This window comes from Scyliorhinus canicula, unplaced genomic scaffold (genome assembly GCF_902713615.1).
Source record: "Scyliorhinus canicula unplaced genomic scaffold, sScyCan1.1, whole genome shotgun sequence".
In the NCBI taxonomy this organism is placed as follows: domain Eukaryota; kingdom Metazoa; phylum Chordata; class Chondrichthyes; order Carcharhiniformes; family Scyliorhinidae; genus Scyliorhinus; species Scyliorhinus canicula.
In genome coordinates this window covers 131,007-153,922 of record NW_024055891.1, presented here as the reverse complement: position 1 = coordinate 153,922, position 22,916 = coordinate 131,007, and the positions used below count along the sequence as shown (strand labels likewise).

Sequence of the window (22,916 nt, the reverse complement as noted above, 5' to 3'; positions counted from 1 at the left end):
CAAAGATGGTCAAATATAATGAAGATATCTTAAGTCTCTGACCTGTGACTTAGAGGCTTAACTGAAAAAAGCTTTGAGAAAGAATAAACGGTCTTCCTGATGGAGAAACAGGAAAAGCCAGTGTGGGAATCCAGGCTCAATGTTGATTTGCAATTACCCCTCCTTTCTTCTACATGAACGGTATTTAGGCTGCAGCATGTTACACACCAAAACACAAAGAGGTCAAATATAATTAACATATCATTCTTAAATCTCTGACCTGTGAAGATATTTGATTGTGTTTAAAAGCTGACTGTGGTCAATCTCACAATGAACACAAGGGCACTTGTATTACCCAGTGACACGATTTAGTTTCTCTGTCAGTCACGTTTGCTGTTTTATATATTTGTTCTATATTTCAGAGTCTCGATTTCAAATCAGGACATTACTTTCAAATAATAATATGTTTGGAGTAATGGAACATTTCAAAAAATAAATTTAGAATACCCAATTCATTTTCCCAATTAAGGGGCAATTTAGCATGGCCAATCCACCTACCCTGCACATGGGGGTGAAACCCACGCAAACAAGGGGAGAATGCGAGAACTCCAGACCCTGCGCCGAGAGGCAGCAGGGCTACCACGGCGCCACCATGCTGCCCTGAGTAATGGAACATTACATGATTGAACAGAAAGCATCTGTGGGGGCAGCACGGTAGCGTTGTGGACAGCACAATTTCTTCACAGCTCCAGAGACCCAGGTTCGATTCCGGCTTGGGGCACTGTCTGTGTGGAGTCTGCACAACCTCCGCGTGGGTTTCCTCCGGGTGCTCCGGTTTCCTCCCACAGTCCAAAGATGTGCAGGTTAGGTGGGTTGGCCATGATAAATAGCCCTTAGTGTCCAAAATTGTCCTTAGTGTTGGGTGGGGTTACTGGGTTATGGGGAGGCTGGTACAGGAATCGAACCGTGCTGCTGGCCTGCTTTAAAAGCTAATGATTTAGCCGAGTGCACTAAACCAGCTATTTTGTAGTCTTGTCAATTGAGCCATCTGCGTACTGCCCAGGTTCCTCTTCCTGTTTAGATCCATTCCGATCTACATCCCCAAGGCCTTTTTCAAAGCGCTGGACAAACTTATCATGGCGTTCGTATGGGGGGGTAAAAATGCTAGGATCCCAAAGAAGGTCCTACAAAAAACAAAATCCAGGGGGGGGCTAGCCCTCCCGAATCTACAATTCTACCACTGGGCGGCAACAGCCGAGCGAGTAAGGGGATGGATCCAGGAGCCAGAAGCCGAGTGGGTGCGTGCGGAGGAGGCCTCCTGCATGGGAACCTCCCTCCGGACCCTCGCCACGGCAGCACTCCCATCCTCACCCAAAAAACACTCCAGCAGCCCAGTGGTGACAGCCACCCTCCAATCCTGGAACCAACTACGGCAGCAATTTGGCCTGTACAAAATGTCGGACAAGGCTCCCATCTGCAACAACCATAGGTTCAAACCAGCACTGACTGACGCCACCTTCAAAAGGTGGAGACAGGACGGGGGGACACTGACAGTCAGGGACGACAGGATCACAACACTGGACGAACTGACAGAGAAATTTGGGGGGAACGAGCTACGGTACCTGCAGCTCAAAAACTTCCTACGAAAGTAGACAAGGACATACCCACAACCGCCACGACAGACACTACTGGAAGACCTACTGGACGCAAGTATCCTAGAGAAAGGGAACTGTAGTGACATGTATGGCCGACTGGTAGATAGGGACGACACCGTACTGGACGCAACAAGAAGGAAATGGGAGGACGACCTGGGGATGGAGATAGGGTGGGGACTCTGGAGCGAAGCACTGCATAGGGTCAACTCCACCTCCACGTCCGCAAGGCTCAGCCTGACGCAACTAAAAGTGGTACATAGAGCCCACTTAACGAGAAACCGTATGAGTAGGTTCTTCCCGGAGGTGGAGGACAGATGCGAGCGGTGCCAAAGAGGCCCGGCCAACCACGCCCACATGTTCTGGTCTTGCCCCAGACTTGTGGAGTACTGGACAGCCTTCTTCGGGGCTATGTCCAAAGTGGTGGGGGTGAGGGTGGAGCCATGCCCGATAGTGGCGGTCTTCGGGGTTTCAGACCAGCCAGATCTATTCCTGGGGAGGAGGGCGGACACCCTTGCCTTTGCCTCCCTGATTGCCCACCGTAGAATCCTGTTTGGCTGGCGGTCAGCAGCACCGCCCAGAGCTGCAGACTGGCTGTCCGACCTCTCGGAATCTCTCCAAATGGAGAAAATCAAATTCGCCATCCGAGGGTCGGACGACGGCTTCCACAGAACGTGGGAGCCATTCATACAACTGTTCCGGGACCTGTTTGTGGCCAACGTACAAGAGGAAGAATAGTCGGGTGGCCAAGAATCAGGGGAAAATGGACGGGAATCGGGGGAGGGTAGCCGGGGGGGGTTACGGGCTCGTTATGGGGGTTTGCTGGCAAGCCATGGCCCAAAACCAAACTATAAATAAATGCCTATAAACATGTGCCTCGGCCATATTGGGGAATGTAAAATATGTATGCTGGCTAAAGGGGGCGGCCACAATTGTTGTTATGAAGATGCTTACCTGTAAATATTCATGCTAAATTTTTGTGTTTTCTTTTTTTTTCTCTAATAATTTGTAATTTGTCATATATAAACTATGAAAACTCAATAAAAAACATTTATAAAAAAAAAAATATTGAGCCATCTGCTGGGGTTCAATCCCAGCTCTGGGTCACTGTCCGTGTGGAGTTTGCACATTCTCCGCGTGTTTGCATGGGTTTCGCTCCCACTACCCAAAAATGTGCAGATTAGGTGGATTGGCCATGCTAAATTGCCCCTTAATTGGAAAAAATGAATTGGGTACTCTAAATTCGGTATTCCTAGATTTATCTTTAAAATTTGAGACATCTGTCTCATTTAGTGTGAGGAAAGTTTGCACAAACTAATTTTGAAACTGAATATTACCGGGATGTTCAGGACGCAATGAGCAGGAAACAGATGTTCCCATTTTAACACAGTTCACATAGTAGCAGTTTGTTCATGTACAACTGAATTTAATGGGTTTACAGATGCAGATGAACAAATTTAATCACCATTTCAAACATGTCTAAATGTACAATAAAAGCAACTTACTGTGGATGCTGGAATCTGAATCAGAAACACAAATACTGGACCCTCTCAGCAGGTCTGGCAGCCTCTGTGGAGAGAGATGGCAGCTGCCGTTCCGAGTCTGGGTGACTCTTTATCTAAGCTGGAGAACTGGAAATCGGGTCAGATTTATACTGTGGGGAGGGGGAGGGGAACATTGGGGCTGGATAGGGGGCCAGCGATAGGTGGAGGATGACTAAGATGCCTTGGAAGGAAAGACAAAGGGAATGAAAAAGGCGGTGATCAAGGCTAAGAAAGGTGCTGATGGCGCATTAAGAGATGAGAATGTGTTAATGGCAGAACAAAGGTAAGCAGGGAGGCAAAGGTCAGGAGGAACAGGGAGCAGATTGCTCAGCTGGGGGGGGGGGGGGGGCAATGGTGGGGGGAATTTCACTTATTCGAAACATTATTGACCTCACTCGTCTAATTTGCAGCTGAGTTGTATCCTTGCTATTTGTTGTTCAATAGTTAAGCGAATGCATTACCATACACCCGCAAAATTTCAACTGATACCCTGCAAAATACTCTGTGATGGAGAATGGCAGGAATCGCAGTCAGAGTTCACACATGTTAATTCTGAATGCTTTTCTAATGTGCTGACATTTTATGATTCTAATATCAGATCGATTTCTCCGCCAATTGTCTAAGTTTTCAGTTGGATAGCACTCTGACAATAGAAGGGTCTTCAGTGCAACAAGGACGCACAGTTTACTATTCTCGGTCAGTGCGCTAAGCGATGTTCCCTGTTTCTGTGGTGTAGGGATTATCATGTTTTCTTTACACACATTAAGGCTCTCGGTTTAAACCCGCATAGAAACATTGCCAAACCCCATTGGTTTCCGTGTGTGGAAAAGTTACATGATTGACATTTTCTTTATCCATTTACACCCACCCTGAATTGCCCTTGAATTGGGTCGCTGAGTGAATCTGCCGTGTGGAACCCCGGTGCCCAGAGCTTCAGCCTGGTTCTCTGCTTTACTGATCCAGAGCCAGTTACACTATTCACCCACCAGCCACTCCCCCAGTGAATCCACTGTCCAATATTACCTGGTCCAGAGCCAGTTACACTATTCACCCACCAGCCATTCCCCCAGTGAATCCACTGTCCAATATTACCTGGTCCAGAGCCAGTTACACTATTCACCCACCAGCCACTCCCCCAGTGAATCCACTGTCCAATATTACCTGGTCCAGAGCCAGTTACACTATTCACCCACCAGCCACTCCCCCAGTGAATCCACTGTCCAATATTACCTGGTCCAGAGCCAGTTACACTATTCACCCACCAGCCACTCCCCCAGTGAATCCACTGTCCAATATTACCTGGTCCAGAGCCAGTTACACTATTCACCCACCAGCCACTCCCCCAGTGAATCCACTGTCCAATATTACCTGGTCCAGAGCCAGTTACACTATTCACCCACCAGCCACTCCCCCAGTGAATCCACTGTCCAATATTACCTGGTCCAGAGACAGTTACACTATTCACCCACCAGCCACTCCCCCAGTGAATCCACTGTCCAATATTACCTGGTCCAGAGCCAGTTACACTATTCACCCACCAGCCGCTCCCCCAGTGAATCCACTGTCCAATATTACCTGGTCCAGAGCCAGTTACACTATTCACCCACCAGCCACTCCCCCAGTGAATCCACTGTCCAATATTACCTGGTCCAGAGCCAGTTACACTATTCACCCACCAGCCACTCCCCCAGTGAATCCACTGTCCAATATTACCTGGTCCAGAGCCAGTTACACTATTCACCCACCAGCCACTCCCCCAGTGAATCCACTATCCAATATTACCTGGTCCAGAGCCAGTTACACTATTCACCCACCAGCCACTCCCCCAGTGAATCCACTGTCCAATATTACCTGGTCCAGAGCCAGTTACACTATTCCCCCACCAGCCACTCCCCCAGTGAATTCACTGTCCAATATTACCTGAATATAATAACTTTCAAGCATGTGTCATTCGCTCTGACATGTACCTCAAAATGCATTCAGGATTAGCTGAAAATTGCCGGCACACTGAGCAGGATCACAGATGCTCCTATTTTGACTCGGCACAAATATCAACAGTTCGTTCAATGGCGCCAAATGCAGGTCAGAGGCTGGGAATCCTGCAGCGAGTAACTCACCTCCTAACCCCACAAAACCTGACCACCGTCTACAAGGCACATGTCGGGAGTGTGATGGGATACTCTCCACTTGCCTGGATGGGTGCAGGAACTCACCAAAGTCATCTCAGACAGAACCTTTCAAACCCAAGACCCCGACACCCTGAAAGTTTCCTTCCAACAACTCCCCATCCTGACCATTTTCACAGTAACTTAATTGCATTGTTAATGTAAGACTACTTGTGACAATAATTAAGATTATTATTACTTGGAAATATATCGGCTGTGCCTTCACTGTCATTGGGACATAATCCTGGAACTCCCTCCCTAACAGCACTGTAGATGTACCTACACCAATAGACTGCAGCGGTTCAGGAAGCAGCTCACCACCACCTTCTCAAGGGCAAAGAGTTCTGGGCAATAAATCCTGGCCTCCCCAGTGATGTTCACATCCTCGAATGAATAGAATGAAACAGACACACAGCTGCCTGAATCCACCATCATGGAGTCACCTGGATTAGTGAATAGAGATAAGTGAATGTCCACTCACCCAGTCAAGCTTTTTGAAAATGTCTCGATTTTCTCGGGAACGTATTGATTCTCTGCAGTGTGACCTCAGCTTCTCAAACCAAACCCAACGTGAACCGATCCTGCTGTCTGCACCGGAAAGAAATGAACAAAACGTGCTGCTGGCCAATAAGAAACAACATCAAAGGGCTCGTCCGGGATTTGAACCCGGGACCTCTCACATTTCCATGCAGCATAAACCCCGAAGCGAGAATCTTACCCCTAGACCAACGAGCCGGTTAGACGGTGCTGATTGAAGCAAAATATGCTTTTATCGCCATCCACAGCCACTCACACATCTGCAGAAAATGCCGGGTAAACTCAGGCAGTCAGGCAGCATTTGTGGACATGGAAACAAAATTCATCTTTCACCTCCTTGACCTTCCATTGAAACCGGGAAAGGCTAGAAATATAGAAAATTAGAAGCAAGTGAAATCCCGGATGGAGGAAACAGAGCAACGGGAAAGCGCTCTGATAAGGGGCAAGTCAGGAGAGATTAAATGGCCTTGGCTTCCCTGGGCCACAGGGTGAGGTTAGCATCAAATCAGAGAATAATGACAGCACAGAATGAGGCCGTTCGGGCCGCTGTGTCTGTGCCAGCTCTCTGTTAGCGCAATGGAAGAAACAATGAAACAAAAGATATGTCTGGAGGAGCTATCGATGGCATATTGATCAACAACTACCGCCCGGACACAAAGAACAAGTGGAAACAAGATTGAAACCCAAATCTGAGATGTAAGGACACACAAAATGGGTGCAGCATTTACAGTGTGAAACTGCTGAACACACACTGAGTGTGAAAGCTGTATTGAGCACAGTGGAAAGATGCGCTGCTGTTCCTCGAGTGTCTGTTGAGCATCTTTCGAACTCTGCACATGTGCTGTATCATTCCAGAAAACAGAATATTCAGTTTCACAGAAGTTTATTTCGTATGTTTGCCTGATGGCAATGTGGAATTCGAAACACAAACAGACCAGCCATGGTCTCAGTGAATAGCAGAACAGGCTGAAGGGACCGAATGGCCGACTTCTGCTTCTATCGCATCTGTTTGTATGTGCTACCGTGTGTGTATCATGCTATAAAACAATCCAGTTAGTATCACAGAATCAAATGTCGTCTGTTTGCATGATGGGAATGTGGAATTCGAAACACAAACAGAGCAGCCAGCTTATTGAACAGTAAGAAGTCTTTCAACACCAGGTTAAAGTCCAATAGGTTTGTTTCCAATTACTAGCTTTTGGAGCACTGCTCCTTCATCGGGTGAATGAAGAGGTGGGTTCCATAACCACATATATCGACAGTCAGTGATGCAAGGTGATACAATGAATGCCAGTCTTTGTATCATTGACTGTTGTCTATATATCTGGTGGTACAACCCACCTCTTTACACACCTGAGAAAGCTCGTGTTTGAAACAAACCTGTTGGACTTTAAACTGGTGTTGGAAGACTTCTTACTGTGCCCACCCCAGTCCAACGGCGTCATCTCCCCATCTTATTGAATAGTAGAACAGCCTGAAGGGGCCGAATGGCCAACTTCTGCTTCTATTTCACCTGCTCCTATGTTTGAAAGCAGAGAGGAGCCATTGACTGAGACAGCACCTTAAGGTGAATATTATGGCGGGTATTTGATAAGGAGGAAACATGTGGTCATGTCGCCCTCTGGTGGACATGATCGGAACTTTACAGCGTTCGGACATTTGATGGAAACAAAAAATGAGAGTATTAGTTCCAGGGGAATAAATGCAGCAGGGGAAACAGAGCCTGCAGTTTGTCCATAAACATCACTGGCACCGACACCAGTTGAACGGGCAGGAAATAAAAGTTAGTTTTATCGGTGTGGTTCGTTGTTCGTTGTGCAACTCAGAGCGGGAAATACCTGCAGACAGTAAGGAGCTGGGAATTTCCAAACTTAAATTCATTCACTTGTTGTTTTATGTCCTGGTAAGTGTTACTCCAGCCTGGCCATTCACCAACTGCATTTCCCCACAAACAGATACTGGACACGATCCCACAACTGGCAGCTCATTCTTTCTGTTTTTCGGGGATGACCTCCCAGGCTGGGAACAGCATTGGTGTATTTTACATTGTCACCAAATTCAACCCCGACTCCAATCCAATCCGCCGGAGGGGGGGGGGGGGGGGGGGGGGGGGGATCCTGAGAGAATTTCCCCCAGAGTTGTGAACCACTTTGGGATAAATAGTCTGTGTGACGTTTTGAACCAATTTGTAACAGTTTGATCTCGCTGTGGGCCAGTGGCGCAATGGATAACGCGCCTGATTATGAATTAGGAGATTCCAGGTTCGACTCCTGGCTGGCTCGTGGTAAACTTTTCGACATCAGTTTGCAAAGTCAATGAAAAATGCATTTTGAATAACTTTAACCCAATTCAGTTGATCGTTTAGATTATTAGATTTACTTTTAGTAGCCTTTTTGACAAATTCCAGTGTATTCTAAAGAGACAGAAACTGACACAAATCAGATGGCAGAAATGTTGGGAATGGCGGGGTTAGTGAGAGGGAGGAACTGAAGGAGATCAATATCGGTAGAATCATACAATCCCAACAGTGCAGGAGGAAACCATTCGGCCCATCGAGTCTCCACCAACCCTTGGAAAGGGCACCCTAACTCGACCCACACCCCTCGTAACCCAGTCATTTCGCATGGCCAATCCACCCAGCCAGCTTTGCCCTTTGAGCCATTGAATTCCTGACGTGTGACTGCTGATGGTGAGGACGCTGGAAAGTGGGGGAGGGGGTGAATTACTCTCCGCAGTATTCCCAGCCGGTCTTTTAGTGTTAATCAATTTAATATATTAACAGAGAGATTCCCAGCCTCTGACCTGCATTTATCACCATTGAACGAACAGTTAATATTTTTGACGAGTCAAAACATGAGCATCTATGTTCCTGCTCAGTATGCCGGCAATTTTCAGCACTTCTGCTTCTCCTGAATGCATTTTCCGGCATTTATGAGAGCAAATGACATTTGCTTTGTCAGATATTATATTCAGAGATAATAATCGAGAGCGGATTCACTGGGGGCGATAGTTGGTGTTGAGTTGTGTTATTGTCACTAAACTGGCAATGCAGAGAATCAGGCTGAAGCTCTGGGGACCGGGGTTCCACACGGCAGATTAACTCAGTTCAAGGGTTATTCGGGATGTGTGACAATGAAAATGTCAATTATGCAACTTTTCCCAAACACTTAATCGAATGGGATTTGACAATATTGTTACGTGGTTTCCAATCCAGGATTTTTTAAATGTAAAGTAAACATTCATTCTGCACTACACCACAGAAACAGGACACCGAGTTTGACCCGCTGACCGAGAACAGGAAAGCTGCATTCTTGTTGCACTGAAGACCCTTCTTTTGAGGAAGTCCAACTGGATTGGATTGGATTGGATTTGTAAAAGTATTTTTCTGCAAGCAGCTCAACAGATCATTCAGTACATGGTAGAAAAGGGAATTAAACAAAATTCAAGAAAATACATGAGAATACATAATAGGGCAAAACAAGATATACAATGTACTACATAAGCATTGGCATCGGATGAAGCATACAGGGTGTAGTGTTAATGAGGTCAGTCAATAAGAGGGTCATTTAGGAGTCTGGTGACAGTGGGGAAGAAGCTGTTTTTGAGTCTGTTTGTGCGTGTTCTCAGACTTCTGTATCTCCTGCCCGATGGAAGAAGTTGGAAAAGTGAGTAAGCCGGGTGGGAGGGATCCTTGATTATGCTGCCCGCTTTCTCCTGGCAGCGGGAGGTGTAAATGGAATCAATGGATGGGAGGCAGGTTCGTGTGATGGACTGGGCGGTATTCACGACTCTCTGAAGTTCCTTGCGGTCCTGGGCCGAGCAGTTGCCATACCAGGCTGTGATGCAGCCCGATAGGATGCTTTCTATAGTGCATCTGTAAAAGTTGGTAAGGGTTAATGTGGACATGCCGAATTTCCTTAGTTTCCTGAGGAAGTATAGGCGCTGTTCTGCTTTCTTGGTGATAGCGTCGACGTGAGTGGACCAGGACAGATTTTTGGTGATATGCACCCCGAGGAATTTGAAACTGCTAACCATCTCCACCTCGGCCCCGTTGATGCTGACAGGGGTGTGTACAGTACTTTGCTTCCTGAACTCGATGACCAGCTCTTTAGTTTTGCTGGCATTGAGGGAGAGATTGTTGTTGTTACACCACTCCACTAGGTTCTCTTTCTCCCTCCTGTATTCGGACTCGTCGTTATTCGAGATCCGGCCCACTATGGTCGTATCGTCAGCAAACTTGTAGATGGAGTTGGAACCAAGTTTTGCCATGCAGTCGTGTGTGTACAGGGAGTAGAGTAGGGGGCTAAGTACGCAGCCTTGCGGGGCACCGGTATTGAGGACTATTGTGGAGGAGGTGTTGGTGTTCATCCTTATCGACTGTGGTCTATTGGTCAGAAAGTCGAGGATCCAGTTGCAGAGTGGAGAGCCAAGTCCTAGTTTTTGGAGCTTTGATATGAGCTTGGCTGGGATTATGGCGTTGAAGGCGGAGCTGTAGTCAACAAATAGGAGTCTGATGTAGGAGTCCTTGTTTTCGAGATGCTCTAGGGATGAGTGTAGGGCCAGAGAAATGGCGTCTGATGTGGACCGGTTGCGACGGTATGCGAATTGAAGTGGGTCAAGGCGTTCCGGGAGTATGGAGGTGATGCGCTTCATGATCAGCCTCTCAAAGCACTTCATTACAACTGACGTCAGGGCCACTGGGTGGTAGTCATTGAGGCACGTTGCCTGGTTCTTCTTTGGTACCAGTATGATGGTGGTCTTCTTGAAGCAGGTGGGGACCTCGGAGTGGAGTAGGGATAGGTTAAAGATGTCTGTGAATACCTCTGCCAGCTGGTATGCGCAGGCTCTGAGTGCATGACCAGGGATCCAGTCCGGGCCCATCGCCTTCCGTGGGTTCACTTTCAGGAAGGCCGATCTGACTTCGGAAACTGTGATGGTGGGTATGGGTGAATTATGGGCTGCTGGGGCACTCAACAGCGGTTTTGTTGGTTACCTGCTCAAACCGAGCATAGAATGCATTAAGTTCATCGGGGAGGGGTGCGTTGCTGCCAGAGATACTGCTCGGCTTCGCTTTGTAGCCCGTTATGTTGTTTAGTCCTTGCCACAACTGCCGAGAGTCTGTCTGTGACTCTAGCTTAGTTTGATATTCTCTCTTGGCATCTCGGATGGCTTTGCGGAGGTCGTACCTGGATTTCTTGTATAGGAGAGGGTCGTCTGCCTTGAACGCCTCAGATCTGTCCTTCAGTAGGGAGTCAATTTCGCGGTTGAGCCATGGTTTCCGCTTGGGGAACGTACGTACTGTTTTCTTTGGCACGCAGTCCTCCACACATTTGCTGATGAAGTCTGTGACGGTGGTGGCATACTCATTTAAGTTAGTTGCTGAGTTCTTAAATATGGACCAATCCACTGTCTCTAAGCAGTCACGTAAGAGCTCTTCTGTCTCCTCGGACCAGTACTGCACAACCTTCTTAGCTGGATTCTCCCACTTGAGTTTCTGCTTGAAAGCCGGGAGAAGGAGCACAGTCTTATGGTCTGATTTCCCAAAATGCGGTCTGGGGATGGAATGGTAGGCGCCCTTGATTTTTGAGTAGCAGTGGTCAAGAGTGCTGTCGCCCCTGGTGGGACAGGAGATGTGCTGGTGGAATTTTGGCAGTACACTCTTGATATTGGCTTTGTTGAAGTCTCCGGCCACAATGAACAAGGCCTCTGGGTATTCTGTTTCATAGTTGTTTATGACTATGTACAGTTCATCCAGCGCCTTCCTCACTTCTGCCTGGGGTGGGATGTAGACCACTGTAATAAAGGCTAAAGTGAACTCACATGGAAGATAGTATGGGAGGCACTTTATGGTCAAGTATTCCAGGTCTGGGGAGCAGTCGGTCGCCAGGGTCACCACATCCAAGAACCAGGAGGAGTTGATGAGGAGGCAAACCCATCCACCCTTCGCTTTGCCTGAAGATGCCGTGCGGTCCGCCCAGTGAATAGAGAAGCTTTCAGGTTGTATGGCACAGTCCGGTGAGGTGGGGGTGAGCCATGTCTCTGTGAAACAGAGCACACAGCAGTCTCTTACTTCCCTCTGAGAGGTAAGTCTGGCGTTAAGTTCATTCAGCTTGTTTTCAATCGCTTGGACGTTTGCCAGGAGTATGCTGGGGAGAGGGGTCTTGAAACCGCGTTCCTTCAGTCTAACCTGCAGACCGCTGCGTTTCCCTCACTTCCTCGGTCGGCGGCTGCTGCTGGATGATCCTGGGATCCGATGGGAGACGTCAGCCCTTGTGGAAGGTAGGTGGTTGCGTCTGGCGTGGTCCAGGGCGCTAGCAGGGTCCAGGGCGCTGTTTCGTTTCCGGGGTTGCGTCTGGCATTGTGGGAGAGTCTGGGACCAGAGGGCATAATCTCAGAGTAAGGGATCTCAAATTCAGGACAGAGATGAGGAGACATTTCTTCCATCAGAGGGTAGAGAATCTGTGGAATTCTTTAGCAGGGCAATCCTTCTTTATCTGGGAATCAAACTGTTGTTTAATTGTCCCGGCAGTTACCAGGCTGCCGTGAAGTCCTCCAGCTGCTATTTTAATGCCGACTTCAACAATCTATTTTAAGTAGGTTTCCATTAATTCATTGTGACTGTCACATGACCACATTTTCAGTCTGGAAATTTAAATAAGCTGCTTTACATTAAATCAGGAACATCACAGTTTTACACCAACCTCTGATTTGACAGCACATTTCCAGCATTCACCATTGTTCTTCATGACTCTGAACACAGTTGTAAAGGAGCTTCTGTTCCGTGTTGAGGAGCGCTGAACCATGGAAGAGAACAGTTGGGATATATTCCACTCACACCTCAGGATTAACCCACACGAGGACTTTGCTGTCAGTGAAGAGAGATGAGAAAGACCCAAGTGTGATTTGTCCCTCTCAGTGTGACCCTGAAGGACTGTGTCCAGGCTGAAGTTCTGTTCCTGCTGTATGATACTTCCCCAGATTGTCCTTTCTGAGCTCCAGACAGGTGATGTTAAACACTCAGGTGGGAAAGACAAAAATCTGCAACAACATTTCAAACCAAGCTTATTTATTTCACATTTATTCAGAATTTTAAACCTCATCAACAGATTAAGACTGTCACAGTGAAACTGATTCACTCCTGAACATGATTAACAGCATCAATAAAGGAAGAATCCAAAATTTGTCATCGCTTGTGAACTCGCTGGTGTGTTAGCAAGTGGGATGACTGAGTAAATCCCTTTCCACAGACATTACAGGTGAATGGCCTCTCCCCAGTGTGAATGTGATGATGTTTCAGAAGATAGAACATAGAACATAGAACAGTACAGCACAGAACAGGCCCTTCGGCCCTCGATGTTGTGCCGAGCCATGATCAATCTACTCAAACCCACGTATCCACCCTATACCCGTAAACCAACAACCCCCCCCTTAACCTTACTTTTTAGGACACTACGGGCAATTTAGCATGGCCAATCCACCTAACCCGCACATCTTTGGACTGTGGGAGGAAACCGGAGCACCCGGAGGAAACCCACGCACACAGGGGGAGGACGTGCAGACTCAACACAGACAGTGACCCAGCCGGGAATCGAACCTGGGACCCTGGAGCTGTGAAGCATTGATGCTAACCACCATGCTACCCTGCTGCCCCCAAGATAAGATGAATGAGAAAATTCCTTGGAGCAAATGAACGGCCTCTCCCAGTGTGAACTCTCTGGTGTGTCAGCAGGTTGGATGACTGACTGAATCCCTTCCCACACACAGAACAGCTGAACGGCCTCTCTCCAGTGTGAACTCGCTGGTGATTCAATAGGTTGGATGAACGAGTGAATCCCTTCCCACACACTGAGCAAGTGAATGGTCTCTGCTCACTGTGAACCTGCTGATGTGTCAGAAGGTTGTATGAACGTGTGAATCCCTTCCCACAGTCAGAACATGTGAACGGTCTATCCCCTGTATGAACATAGAACATAGAACAGTACAGCACAGAACAGGCCCTTCGGCCCTCGATGTTGTGCCGAGCAATGATCACCCCACTTAAACCCACGTAACCCGTATCCCAACAATCCCCCCATTAACCTTACACTACGGGCAATTTAGCATGGCCAATCCACCTAACCCGCACATCTTTGGACTGTGGGAGGAAACCGGAGCACCCGGAGGAAACCCACGCACACACGGGGAGGACGTGCAGACTCCACACAGACAGTGACCCAGCTGGGAATCGAACCTGGGACCCTGGAGCTGTGAAGCATTGATGCTAACCACCATGCTACCGTGAGGCCCCTAATGAAGCTGCTGGTGTATCAGAAGGTTGGATGAATTAATGAATCCTTTCCCACAGTCAGAGCAGGTAAATGGCCTCTCCCCAGTGTGAATTCTCTGGTGGTTCAGTAGGGCAGATGGACGGCTGAATCCTTTCCCACACACCGAGCAGGTGAATGGCCTCTCCCCAGTGTGAGCATATTGGTGTGTCAGTAAATCCTTTTTGTTTTTCAAGCTCTTCTCAGAGTCAGGACAGTTAAAAGATTTGTTATCAAAATGAACAAGCGTGCCTCGGCCATATTGGGGAATGTAAAATATGTATGCTGGCTAAATGGGGCGGCCACAATTATTGTTATGAAGATGCTTACCTGTAAATATTCATGTTAAATTTTTGTGTTTTCCTTTTTTTTTTCTCTCTCTCTAATAACTTGTAATTTGTCATATATAAAATATGAAAACTCAATAAAAAAACATTTATAAAAAATTTTAAAAAAAATAAAATAAAAAAATGAACAAGTTGATGCGTCTGCAGGTGGGATGACTGAATGAATCCTTTCCCACACAGGGAGCAGGAGAATGGCGACTAGGGGCTTTTCACAGTAACTTCATTGAAGCCTACTCGTGACAATAAGCGATTTTCTTTTTCTTTATTTTCTTCTGAAACACTCTCATTCGGGTGTGTGTGTGTCTCGGTGCTTTTCCAGTCACACTGATCTTTCAAATGTTTTTCCTCAAATGGAAGAGACAACCATTTCTCCTTCCAGTTTCAAAGACTGATGATATTCAGCTCCTGATGAATCGAGTGGCTGTCAGATCTCGATGTTTGGTTTTGAGTTTTCTGTCGGCCAATCCTCCACTTCCAATATCCTGTAAAAGGAGTTTACAAAAGCCATCACTGTCAGTCCAGGATAGAAATTCTGAACAGACAATTCCTGTTTCTCTGGAAGATTTTTCGCTCTCTTGTTCCCCCAAAGCTGTAAATCCCCGTCCCACACACTCTCCCTCCTCCCTGGGCTGAAATCCAAACCCACCTCACCATTTCTTTCCTCCACTCCCAGTTTTCTCCCTCCCTCTCCTCTGCCTGGGTTCAGTTCTCCAGCTCCTGTCTGCAGACTGACAATAAAACCAATGGGTCTTATTGGGGGGTTTGGGTTCTCACCATTGTCCCCGCTCGCGGCTGCTCTCATTCAGCCTCTGGGAGCCGCACTCACTCTCACTGTGGCTGCGCTCAGCCCGGAGCAGCATCGCGCATGCTCCGCACAGAGCGACGACTTCCGGGGGTGGGGTATACTGGCGCCTGCGCATTCTGGCTCCTGTGATGGAGATAGGGTGTATTTCTCCGCGCCCGGTATTCTGGGTAGCCTTATCCGCCATTATTCAGTTACGTTCCTCAGGTTGAAAAATTGGTTCCGGCACTTTTGATACAGTTCTGTGTTTGTACCGAATGGGGCGGCCGCATCGGTGATTTTCTCTCTGATCGGCCCCTGTTAACGGCTGTCATCTGTTTAGGGGGCGATATGCCGCAGGGCGCCTGCGCGTCCGCCATTTTTCTCAGCGGAAATGTGCAACAGGGCGCATGCGCGGCCATCCAGGAACCGGAAGCCAGATGAAAGAATTTTGTGCATTTCTCTCCAGGACTGAGAATGAAATTCCTTTGGAAATTCCTTTAGAAAGAGGAGGATTTGCCAACGGAAACTTCAAATCAAACATCACATCATCCTCTGATTGAGTTACTCAATTCATCAGGACCGGAATATCATTGGGAGGTAAAATGATTTGTCTGTTCTGTCTGAGGACATAGATTTCAGATATCAGAGTGACTGGGAAACTTTTAATGACCATTTAGGGTTAAATTTGTGACTAATTAGGGCAGCACGGTGGCCTAGTGGTTAGCACAACCGCGTCACGGCGCCGAGGTCCCAGGTTCGATCCCGGCTCTGGGTCACTGTCCGTGTGGAGTTTGCACATTCTCCCCGTGTCTGCGTGGGTTTCGCCCCAACAACCCAAAGATGTGCAGGGTAGGTGGATTGGCTATGCTAAATTGCCCCTTAATTGGAAAAAATAATTGGGTAATCTAAATTTAAAAAAAAAAAATTTGTGACTAATTACACCGATCACATTGGAGAAGATAAGTAATTTGCTGTTGTACTCTTATGTATGCAGGTAAATTTTAAAATTACGACATTAACATACTTGGCAGCTAAACTGGGCAAACTGCTGATCTTGTTAGTAATGAGAGTTACTATCCCGGATTTTATCAAAGTTTGTTGTTCATGTTGCATTTCATTCAGCTCATCGTGGCTGCAAAGTAGGTATTCAGCCTAATCTCAATTTCCAGATTGTGAGGGCAGCACGGTGGTGCAGTGGGTTAGCCCTGCTGCCTCACGGCGCCGAGGTTCGATCCCGGCTCTGGGTCACTGTCCGTGTGGAGTTTGCACATTCTCCCCGTGTTTGTGTGGGTTTTGCCTCCACCACCCAAAGATAGGTGGATTGGCCATGCTAAATTACCCCTTAATTGGAAAAAATTAACTGGGTACTCTAAATTTATATTTAAAAATATTCCAGATTGTCCTCTGTAGTTTTTTAAATTACATCAATTCAAATGGCGATCTAAATACTTTTTAAATGTTGTGAGGGTTTGTACCATCATTTCAGGCAGCATGTCACAGATCCTCACCACCCTCTAAACCTCCTGGTCCTTGTGACAATAAGGGATTATTGTTATCATTATGCACTGCGAGCCTGGACCGGATGCCAACTCTCCCGGATTGACTGACTGGAGTCTCCAGGATTTGATTTTAATCATTTGTGAGAGTCACTGGCTGGGCCAACATTTATTGCCCATCCCTAATTTCCCTCAAACCGAGTGGCAGGCTCGGCCGTCTCGGAGGGCATTTAAAGAATCAACCACATTGCTGTGATTTCGAATCGTGTCGGCCAGACCAGGGAAGGATGGCAGATTTTCTTTTCTATTCATTCCCGGGATGTGGGTGTCGCTGGCTGGGCCAGCATTCACTGCCCAGCCCTAATTGCCCCTGAACTGAGTGTATCTCAGAGAGCATTTTAAGGGTCAACCAGCTGACTGTGGATCTGGAGTCACATGTAGGCCAGACCAGGTAAGGATAGAAGATTTCCTTCACTGAAGGACAGGAGTGAACCAGGGAGATATTTACAACAACCAACAATGGTTTCATGGTCATCAGTAAACTTTCAATGAATTCAAATTTTACCTTCTGCCTTGGTGAGATTCATACCTGGGTGTCTAGAAAATCATTGGGACAGTAAAAAGTATTTGTGTGACTCTGGGACATGATTAGGGCAGTAAAAATATTAATTTTGGGTCTCTGCAAAATCATTAGGACAGTAAAAAGGATGCTGTTTTGTAAGCTGGATGTTTTGAGATGACCTGAAGTTATGAGAATGTTGAAATCCTTCATTTAAAATGGGTAAAACTGGGGCTTAATATTTATCCTAAATAGCTATCTTTTACCTATTAGGTGTGTTAGGAAATAGTTGACTTCTACACCAGAGCTTTAGAAAGATTCACAGGATAGAATTAGAACCATAGAATTCCTATAGTGCAGCAGGAGGCCATTCGGCCCATCAAGTCTGCACCGATTCTCTGAAAGGGCATCCTCCACACCCCTACCCTGTCCCTGGAACCCCATAGCTCCACCTAACCTGCACATCCCTGGGCACTAAGGGGCAATTTATCAAGGCCAATCCACCTAACTTTCCCTTCTTTGGACTGTTGGAGGAAACCTGAGCACCGGGTGGAAACCCACACAGCCACAGGGAGAAAGTGCAAAGTCCACACAGACAGTCACCAAGGCTGGAATTGAACCCGGGTCCCTAGCGCTGTGAGGCAGCAGTGCTAATCACCGTGCCACCAGAAGCATAGTTTTGGGATCAATATTACTGTTTATGAATAAAAGCAAATTACTGAGGATGCTGGAATCTGAAGCCAAAGAGAAAATGCTGGAACATCTCAGCAGGTCTGGCGGCATCTGTAGGGAGAGAAAAGAGCTAACAAAGGACCATCTGGACTCAACATGAGCTCTTTTCTCTCCCTACAGATGCTGCCAGACGTGCTGAGATGTTCCAGCATTATCTCTTCGGTTACTGTTTATGAAACTGAAGATCGAATTACCTTTGCCATCTATTCTCTTTAATATGACTTGTAGATGTACAAAATCCCTCTTCACCTCTTTCTCCCTCCTCCCAAAGAGGCCAGTTGGGTTTTTGTGACAATCCAGCAGTTTTCATGGTCACTTTTTCCCAGAGCCAGCCCCACAAATGGCCAGATTCATTCAGCTCAATTTCACAACCTGCCATTGTGTTTTTGTGGGTTCTCTCACTCCCTATTTTCTCTTTTCAATCAGTTTCACAGGGTGTTCGAAGGGGAGGCTTCAAAGTCTGGAAACTCAAACCAAGCATCACATCAGGATCTGACCGAGCCCTCAATTTATCATATCCTAAATATCAGTGGATTTTGAACATGGAAGGAAAAAGCATCGTTCACAGTGGGGAGAAACCGTACACGTCATCAAGCCCCATGAGACAGAAATGCAGCCGCACTGAGGAGAGACCGTGGAAATGTGCGGACTGTGGGAAAGGATTCACTTACCCATCCAACCTGGAAACTCATCGACGCAGTCACACTGGGGAGAGACCATTCACCTGCTCCACGTGTGGGAAGGGATTCGCTCAGTCATCCGCCCTGCTCAGTCACCAGCGAGTTCACACTGGGGAGAGACCATTCACCTGCTCCACGTGTGGGAACGGATTCACTGAGTCATCCACACTGCGGAAACACCAGCGTGTTCACACTGGGGAGAGACCGTTCACCTGCATAGAGTGTGGGAAGGGATTCACTCGGTCATCCCACCTGCTGAGTCACCAGCAAGTTCACACTGGGGAGAGACCGTTTCAATGTCCAGACTGTGGGAACGGATTCACTGAGTCATCCACACTGCGGAAACACCAGCGTGTTCACACTGGGGAGAGACCGTTCACCTGCTCCACGTGTGGGAAGGGATTCACTCAGTCATCCAACCTGCTGATTCACCAGCGAGTTCACACTGGGGAGAGACCGTTTCAATGTCCAGACTGTGGGAAGGGATTCACTGAGTCATCCACACTGCAGAAACACCAGCGTGTTCACACTGGGGAGAGACCGTTCACCTGCTCCACGTGTGGGAAGGGATTCACTCGGTCATCCCACCTGCTGAGTCATCAGCGAGTTCACACTGATGAGAGACCGTTTCAATGTCCAGACTGTGGGAAGAGCTATAAAAGTTCTGGGGAATTGATGCGCCATCAACGTGTTCACACTGACGAGAGACCGTTCAGGTGCTCTCAGTGTGGGATTGGGTTCAGACAATCATCTTACCTCACTGCACATCAGCGAATTCACACTGGGGAGAGGCCATTCACCTGCTCCAATTGTGGGAAGGGATTCACTCAGTCATCCCACCTGCTGAGACACCAGCGAGGCCACAAGTAACCACAGTGATTGAATTTTGCTGTTACTCACATTCAGGACTGAACCATGTTCATTTGGCTCTCTTTCTCCTGATAATAAACTCCAGCCCATTTACAGGGGCTAATATTCTGGCTGAAAGTTAAATAAATTAGAATTATGTTAAATACGCAGTGTGTTGAAACTTTTTAATATCTCTGACACAAGTCAGTCCCTTTTGAAGTACTCTCGCTCTCCCCTGTCTCTTCCATCCTGACCTCCAACAAGAAGTGTGAGGAGCTTGTGGAGCTTCTTTGTGACTGAGATTGAGTCAATCCGATCAGCTGCCTCTGCTGCTTCCCTCCCTTCCACGAGCCCACCGGACCAAACTGTCTCTAAATTTCATCATTTCCTGAGCACTGAACCCACATCTTTCTCTGGTTTCTCTCCCATCTCCCCATATGCCCTCTCAGAGCTCATCTTGTCCATGAGACCCAGCTCCTGCTCCATCGACCCTATTCCCACTGAGCTACTGATCAGCCAACTACCCTGTGTCCGTGGATATTGTCAACATTTCTGTCCCTTCAGGTACTGTCCCTCTGTCCTTCAAATCTGCCATCATCACCCCCTCAATAAAACAAACCACTGACCCTGCCATCCTTACAAATTACTGCCCCATCTTCAACCTCCCTCTCCTCTCCAAACTCTTTGAACTTGTTGTCACCTCCCAAATCCTTGCCCATCTTTCCCAGAACTCATGTTTGAATCCTTTCAATCAGGTCCTTACCCTGTCACACTAGTGAAATACAAGAGACAAACAGTGGTTAGCACTGTGAACCAACATTGCTGACGTCAGGGAAATACCACCAGACCGACCCATTGGAGGAGACTGAGAGAGAAAATCCTACAGAATCATAGAATTTACAATGCAAAAGGAGGACACTCGGCATTGGAGCCTGCACCGGCCGTTGGAAAGAGCACGTTACTTAAGCCCATGCCTCCACCCTATCCCCGTAACCCAGTAACTCCACTTAAACATTTTTGGTAACACATTGGTTAGCACCATTGCTTCACAGCTCCAGGGTCCCAGGTTCGATTCCCAGCTTGGGTCATTGTTTGTGTCGGGTCTGCACATTCTCCCTGTGACTGCATGGGTTTCCTTCGGGTGCTCCGGTTTCCTCCCACAAGGAAAGACGTGCTGTTAGGTAATTTGGAAATTCTGAATTTTCCCTCAGTATCCGAACAGGTGCCGGTATGTGGCGACTCGGGGCTTTTCACAGTAACTTCATTGCAGTGTTAATGTAAGCCTTCTTGTGACAATAAAGATTATATTATAAAGGGGCAATTTAGCGTGGTCAATCCACCTAACCTGCACATCTTTGGACAGTGGGAGAAAACTGGAGCACCCGATGGGAACCCACACAGCCACCCAAGGCTGGAATAGCTGAAACATCAACACACTGCTCCTGGCAGTTGATGGTGCAGTGGTTTGATAAATATAACTAGTGGATTAAAAAGGTGTGTCACATGGAGTAAAAACAGAAAATGCGAGATTAATTCAACAGCACTGGGAGAATATGCAAACTCAAATAGCTGCAGTGATATCAGAGTGTGGGTGGAGCTGGGCTGTCTGTCTTCCTGCAGCTATTTGATAAACACCCAGTTCTTAAAGGTACTCTCACATGACAATTCTGAATTCTCCCTCTGTACCTGAACAGGCTCCGGGATGTGCTGACTGGGGGCTTTTCACAGTAATTTCATTGCAGTGTTAATGTAAGACTACTTGTGACAATAAAGATTAGGATTATCAAAAAAAATGTTCCGGCAAATTTCCATCCCGCCCGCAACAAATGGGATGAAGCCAAATCTTTAAAAGTCAGTCTTTCTTTCAATTTGTTGCCGTGCTGTCAGAGGAAAGGGTTAACTTCTCTGCTTGTTTACAAAAGGGGCTGTTTAGCTCACTGGGCTAAATCGCTGGCTTTGAAAGCAGACCAAGGCAAGCCAGCAGCACGGATCGATTCCCGTAACAGCCTCCCCGAACAGGCGCCGGAATGTGGCGACTAGGGGCTTTTCACAGTAACTTTATTTGAAGCCTACTCGTGACAATACGCGGTTTTCATTTCATTTCATTTTTCAAAGCGAAGAGGAAACATTTACAAAGCTTCCCACAGCTTGTGAGCTCCGAAACATAACTTCAAGGCTGAAATTTATCTTCAGAGATTGAAACATTTTGGTGCCTTTTCCAATTGTCCCAGTAAATTGTGATTCACACTGAAAGGTTTACTTTCACTCAGTAATTAGAACATTTCACTTTCTCAGCACAAACACTTCAGATCAAATCCCAATTGTTCACTTTCCTTGTAGATGGTGTGTGGAGAAGATCATGTTCACTGTAGATCTGTCAGCACAGAAACCGCACTGTGCTTCTGGATAAACTCAGTCTGCAAGTAGATGAATCTTTTAAACATCACCCAAGTGAAGGTCTTTCCCTGACTCTAAGGAGTGAGATGTCCCTGTAGTTGATGCTGTCTCCTCTGTCACTGCTGTTTTTATTGCATCACACATGTTCCATGGACCAGTCTCACAGCCCAAAAGGGGAGGGCAGGTGTGACAGTCAATGGGACTTTCTGTGTGTGAGCAGTTCAGCTGGAATTCCATCCTTGCCGGGTGCCTTTCTGCTTGCTCAGCAATCAATGGCCTTTTCCAGCTCAAATGATGAGAGTTCCTTGTCCAACTCAACCATGACAGGAAGCTGCAGGAGAGTCAAACAGAGACTGGGAGATGCCCGTCTCACAGGGGTACAGCTCACTGTTGTGTTCAACCCAGCTCCTCCTCACTCTCTCACCATGACTGACACTGAGTATGCTCAGAGCACACACCCACACTGCACCTGCGCACTGGCCTCGGACACTCACTGATAGGGAACTTCCTGCAGCGTGGGGGATTCTGGGTAACACAGCCGCCATAGAGCAATTAGTAAACAGGGAGGTTCTATTTCCTAGTTAGCAAAACAGAAGATCCACAGTTAGGCAAGATGCTGGACATGAAGCACAATGAGAGGTTTGGATACTTTATTTAATACAGAAGCACATTATTCTGATATCACTGAGACATGGGCAGCAAGCAGGCTGATCTACAGTATGTACAGTATTTACAATACCTGGGACACGGTATATCATCTCATCAAACCAGTGATAGGTTTGTTTACTGTTCATAATTGTAACTGGGTCACACTCACGATTCATGCAAAATGCAACTCCCCAGGTTTTTGACCCATTCGTTCCAGACCTGTTTTCACGCCAAGGGTCTTGAC

General features: G+C 47.2%; 2 non-coding genes across 2 annotated transcripts; one reads left to right on the top strand and one right to left on the bottom strand.

Moving 5' to 3' along the window:
• Positions 1–5,985: 5,985 nt before the first annotated feature.
• Positions 5,986–6,075, bottom strand: trnap-cgg. The gene is given in 2 exon segments: positions 5,986–6,021; positions 6,040–6,075. It is a non-coding gene; the product is annotated as a tRNA-Pro (tRNA).
• Positions 6,076–8,086: 2,011 nt separating this feature from the next.
• trnah-aug lies at positions 8,087–8,159 on the top strand. Its single transcript has one exon. It is a non-coding gene; the product is annotated as a tRNA-His (tRNA).
• The last annotated feature ends 14,757 nt before the right edge of the window (positions 8,160–22,916 follow it).